The following is a 6,499-nucleotide window of genomic DNA, read 5'->3' as shown; positions in this document are numbered from 1 at the left end:
TAAAGCTCTAAGACTAAAGTGAATTTTTGTTGATGCTGTTAGAGAACAAGCTGACTTCTGTAGCTCTCCCTGCCAAAGCCTGTAAGGCCTTATATCTTCAAAAAACTGGTGATAATTGGCTTTTATACAACAATATATGTCCTTAAAATGAGTGACAACCTCATGCAGTTTTCTTCATTCACATTTAATTTGATTTCTAAACCCACCAGACCCTAACTTAAGCTTGATTTTTGTAAATGTGTGCCAGTGAATTAAGTGTAAGGTTCTTCCTTTTCATCCAAATATCACCATGTGAAAACAAACATGGTAGATCCTATGAACCTCTTGTGGTTTAACATGGCAGGCAGCTAAACACAACATAGCCATTTGCTCACTACCTCACTAGGGGTAGAGGAACCATTTGCTCACTAGGGATAGAGGAAAACACCACCTGTGCTCTCACTCCATCCACTAATCGTCCCAATCCCCATTTTGATAGCCTTCAGGCTTCTCTCAGGGATTTCATCACTGCCAGCCTGAACTATCAGTAATGGATAAAAACCAGAAGGGTGAACCATGACAGGAAGTTTCCTAGTAATGTCCCTGACCCAAGCCCCAGGGAGGCAGCAGACTTCCCTACGGTAGGGTCTGGCCAATATATGGGGCCCTCTGACCCTCTCAGAAGGGAGTCACCTGTAACAATTACCCTTCTTTCCTTCTTGGTGGAGTAAGTCTTGAGGAATGGAGTCGACTTCCTTGCCCTAGACAACTTCCTGTGTGGACCTTCCCCCACATCCTCACCTACCCGTCCCTCAAACTCCAAAGCCTCAAACCTATTGTGTAAGGGTACCTTGACTTAGCCAAATTGATCTCCTGCCTCCCCTTCCCACTTTTTGCATGTCGGATTGAGAGTTTTTGTGCCCTAAGAGAAAAAAAAGGTCTTTAAATATGTCTCATTTGTTCTTTTATCTCTGAAGCACGTTTTCAAAGGGATACTATGCCCTAGTGCCCTAAACAGACAAATTTTTACCTTTCTGAGGTTTAGTGTCTTGACTCTACTTTTAACTATGCTCAAGATTGAGAATTCTACCAGGGAATGATCACTGCACCCCGGGCTTCCTCCAGTCTTGACATCTCCAATAAGTTCTTCTGCATTAGTAAGCAACTAGTCCAGCAATGTCTCTTTTCTAGCTGGGCTCTCTATCACCTGTACAAGGAAATTATCCTCAGTGTACTCCAGTAGTCTCCTGGACTGCTTGCAATTTTCTGTTCTGCTTTTCCAACAGAAGTCAGGGTGGTTGAAGTCACCTAGAAGGATCAAGATCTGTGAGCATGATGCTTCCTGCAGTTGAAGAGACGGCTCTTCATTGACATCCTCTCCTTGATTCAGTGACCTGTAGTAGAAACCACCAACAAAGTTTCCTTTGTTGGCCTGGATTCTAATTTTCGCCAATAAGCTGTTGACCTGCTGCATCTGGAATACTGTATGTAGCTCTGGAAACGCCCAGCAGAAGTGAGAAGTCAACAATCTGGAAAGAGTCTTGTGGCAGCTTCCTTTTGTTGGAGCAGGCTGAGAACAGAATTTGGTTAACTTGCAGAAGGTTAACAGAGGGTCTAATTGCTTGAAGAAAGAGGTTGAACCAGAAGTTCTGAAGTCTTTGCCAAATTTTCACTATTTTGTTTCCATGTTCTGAAAGCCAGGATCAATTCTATTCAGATCAGTATTACAGATATCCTGGTGTTTAAAGGGCAGAGTTCTAGGGATGGTATTAGAGAGTTTTTGAAATGGACATATTTCACAAATGTATATTTTTATGTTGCTTTAACATATAGCCTTTTCTCTCTGATGGAGAGACAAAAAGGAGCTTCTATGTATACAGCTATGCCTGAGAGCTGTTCCCAAACAGTTTATCCTGGCTATCATTTTTTTTCACACAATATTTTTTAAACCAGTTCATCAATTCTGATTAGCTAAAGACATATCTGTATGTGTGAGAGGGAATACAAAGTATAGATGATTTTTCTATATCTGCATACATATTTGTGACAAGCAGTGCTGTATAAGTCTAAATAAATAAATAAATAAATAAATAAATAAAACTTGCTGAAGAAACATGGACCTGCTTATTATTATAACTTGCAGTAGAGGAGAATGAACGCATAGAGAAAGTGAGGTTGATAAACTGAAGGAATGGATTAGCTGCTGCCATATTTGCTGAATAATGACTGAGGATTACAATGGTCAAAAGTTTCTTCTACTGTGTTTCCACTCTGTGATAACAGTGGGCAATAGCCATTTGATTCTTTCAACATAGTTACTATATATATCAGTTACTATAATAATGTTAAATCTTTTGGACAGTAGATGAGAGAAAATTTGAATTTCTCTTTCTCTTTTCTTCCTCACTGCTTCCTTGTACTACTTGTATCAGGGAACGTGTTACCAGGGTACCAACATTCCTTCCTATGCTGGGCATTGCAGCACAATGTGAGAGTAGGAGCTTGAATTTCCACATGGTTTTCTGGGGAACATATTAGTTTTCCTGCTGGGACATGCAGGATCCTACCTGCACAGCTCTGGCTCTTCCCAGGTGAAGATGCAGCAGCCAGGAATAAACCTACCTCCCACCCTTCTTGGTTCCCTATAATTTCTGTCAAGAAGTTGTGCAGGAGGCAGTGAAGAAGAAAAACAAATTAGGAGGTTTAGAACAGGTCTCTAAGTCCTGTAAAGCAGCTCAGATTCAGCACCAGATTCTTATCAAGAGTGCAAGTAATAGAAGTGCTTAATTGTTTAATTATTATTTGCTTGCATATGCTTGGAAAATCAGTTCTTTTCACATTAATATTCAACTCACAACTGTTTATGATTTTTTTTTTCTTTTTCTGTCTGATGATTGTAACAAGATAATTTTCTGAGGAGGTCCCGAAGGCCAGATTCATAAGATGGTCAACTAACCTGAGACAGGGAACCTGTAAGTATGCTTCTAGATAGAGCTAAAAGCAGCTTTCTAAAACCTGTGGGGCTTTATCAGCTGTAGCCCTCTCAATGAGTTACTGTAGCACTTTTATTTTGATAAGGAGAGGTGAAAAAGCAGAAGACCTTATGGCCAAATGTAAGCCCTTCTAAAAGAAAAACAATATGCATAAGAGGACAGACAATATCATGCACGAGACTGAAGAGAATTAGAATGAGTAGTGTCAGATTAACAGAAAAAAAAAAAAAAAAAGGAAAATGTTAATGGTTCATAAGAATTCAGAACCATTTTACAGTCTACAAGAAAAATGTGTTGCAGCAAAATGGCCTTTTACTGGCACTGTGCCAGACCATAATAAAACTGAGACAGTCTTTAAGTATTTTTTTCTTTATAACTAAAATGCTGGAAAATGTAAAACAGTGAAAAGAGCATGGTGTTTAAAGTCATGAACATCAGAATCCACTCAGAAAAATGCTGCATTCTCTGATGGGGGTTCAGAAGGAAGTTAGAACTTCCTTCTGAAGAATAACCTTAAAAATTATTAGGCAATATTTAAGACATGAAATAGATATAGATGAAATGTGTATACACTTCTTCAAAAAATATTCAGAATTTAAAAATTAGATAGGCTAGTGAAAGTCTCAGGTTTCAAATTGAAATATACCAGATTTCTCCAAAATCTGATGAAAGAAAGATGGTAAGTGAAGCTCTGTAAATAGCAAAATAAAAAATTATTTGTGACTAAGAGATAATCATGCCAGAAGACACATCGCCTTACATTAACAAGTCTTTAAGTTATATGTGTGGAAAGTATTGCTATTATCACAAAAGAGCACATAGAAATGAAATTCTATGTTGAAGAGGGGAAAGTACAATATTGGGGTTATACTGTGAATCATCTGATGGGGATGGCAAGTGTTACAGGCTAAGAGATATTTGAAAAGCTATAACTGTACAAACCAGGATATTTTGATGACTTAATGTGGACTGGATCAACTTCATAATGCGCAAGGTGCAATGAGACCAGTTTTTGACACCATCAATGACTACTTTGTGAATCAGTTAGAGACTTCAAGATCTGGGACAGCCTTTTGGTATGTTTCGGTAAGTGTTGAGATCACAATTCAGGATGAAACTGCCAAAGGAAAACTCTATAATAATGACAATAATGCAATTAAGTTCTAATCCTTATAGGAGAAAACCAGGAAAATAACCATCTTGTAAATTTTAAACGGAAAATGAACAAAATGAGGAAGAAAACCAAAAGACGGCCAAAAAATAAAAGACTTGTAAGGCTCATAGAGAATGGCCACTTTTGCCTTAGCAGATCAGTGTTATAAATCACAAATTAAGTATGACTTTTAAAGAACTCAATAAAATCTAATCTGAACAAATTGAAGTACTAGAAAATGATAACAAGCACAAAGACATCCCTTTATAAAGAGTAAGCTGTGTCTTGATGTGGAGAACTGAAAAGGAGTAACTTACAAGTTAGTTCTAACGTAAAGTAAAAGCATAATAAGCTACACGAGAACATTTTGGAGGAGGGAGGGGGGAGTCAGGTTCCTTATCCCAACACACTTTAAAATACCTCAGAAGTATGACAAGAAATTATAAAGAACTGTCGTAAAGCTTGCAAATTATGATGTTATAAAAGTAAAGGTCTTTGCAAAACCAATTAACATTTTTCATTGGTTTACATAGTAGAATTTTGGGAGGCTCTCACATTGGTGATTTCTCCTCCGTACTTACAATGATGAACTGTGTAAAACTGAAGTGTTCGTAGAAATGGCTTTAAAATAAATTGTCAAACTTTATAGCAAGAAATTTCCAAGTATTTTAGGAAATTCTTATGTAACATTACAAAACTTTCTATAGTGTAAAATACGCTATTTAACTTGGCCATAACATGAGGGGAAGATGTTTTTTAAAAATAACTTACATTTACAAAGGCTACAATAGCCTGCTCAACAGATAAGTGATACCCTCACACACAGGAAAATAAAAAGATGAAAGTCACAGAACCATAGAATGGTTTAGGTTGGAAGGGACCTTAAAGATCATCTAATTCCAACACCCTTGCCATAGGCAGGGATACCTCCCACTAGACAAGGTTGCTCAGAGCCCTATCCAATCTGGTCTTAAACACTTCCAGGGATAGGGCATCCACAACTTCTCTGGGCAACCTGTTCCAGTGCCTTACCACCTTCAGAGTAAAGAATTTCTTCCATATAAATCTAATCTAAATCTAACCCCTTTTAGTTTAAAAACATTACTCATCATCCAGAGTTAATCATATTGCTACACCCCCTGACAAAGAGTCACTCTCCAGTTATTCTGTAGGCCCCCTTTAGGTACTGGAAGGCTGCTTTAAGAACCTTCTCATCTCCAGCCTGAACAACCCCAACTCCCTCAGCCTGTCTTCATACGAGAGGAGCTCCAGCCCTCTCATCATCCTTGTGTCCCTCCTCTGGACTTGTTCTAATACCTCCATGTCTTTGTGCTGGGGGCCCCAGAGCTGAACGCAATATTCTAGCTGGGGTCTCATGACAGCAGAAAGGAGGGGGAGAATCACCTGCCTCAACCTGTTGGCCATGCTTCTCTTGATGCAGCCCAGGATACAATTGGTTTTCTGTGTTGCAAGCACACTTTGCCAGCTCATGTCAATCTTCTCATCAACCAACAACCTGTAGTCCTTCTCCTCAGGGCTGCTTTCAATCTATTCTCCACCCAGCCTGTATTTGTGCCTTGGCCCAGATGCAGGACCTTGCACTTGGCCTTGTTGAACCTCATGATGTTCACACAGGCACATCTCTCAATCTTGTCAAGGTCTCTCTGGATGGCTTCCCTTCCCTCCATGGTGTAGACACTGCACCACACAGCTTGGTCATGACCATAAGGTTCTGTACTGGGACAGATGAACATTCACAAGTAATCAGTGAAGGGAGAGCAGTAATAGAGCAAAGTTTATAACATGACAGAATTATTTGGAATTCAACTGAAACTGATGGCAAGATCTTGTAGAAAGACCTCAGATGATATTGTCTGGCTGAGTGGCATTATGACAAAATAAAAACTGTTCCTGTTCAGCATAAACAGGACATTGAACCAAATGGACTTTTGCGCTGACTCTACACAAACGTTATTATCTTCTAGACAGTTTACTAGGACTAGAAAATACAAGTGAATGGTTCACTCAAACACTTTCTCATGGGTTGCTTTTAAGACTGTTGGAATAAGACAGGCAGAAAAATGCCCACAGATAGTCTCCAGGCAGGCCAAGGGTGCCTGGAAAACAAAACAGTACATTTTTAGCAGTTCCTTTGTGTGAAACCTTCAATGACTGCAGGATGTTTTTGTTTATGAGCCATATTTCTAGTGAAGTCAAAGAAAATGCAAGAAATATCTGTTCATAAGGCCATCACCTACATGGCACTAGCCAATAAAAACATGATATGAGAAATTGCCCTAAATCTAATCAATTACACAGATTACAACCCTCAGTTTTTCATGACCAAACATGCTAAATCCTTATGTAGCCAGTT

This window comes from Cygnus olor, chromosome 2 (genome assembly GCF_009769625.2).
Source record: "Cygnus olor isolate bCygOlo1 chromosome 2, bCygOlo1.pri.v2, whole genome shotgun sequence".
In the NCBI taxonomy this organism is placed as follows: Eukaryota; Metazoa; Chordata; class Aves; order Anseriformes; family Anatidae; genus Cygnus; species Cygnus olor.
This window is presented reverse-complemented; position numbering follows the sequence as displayed.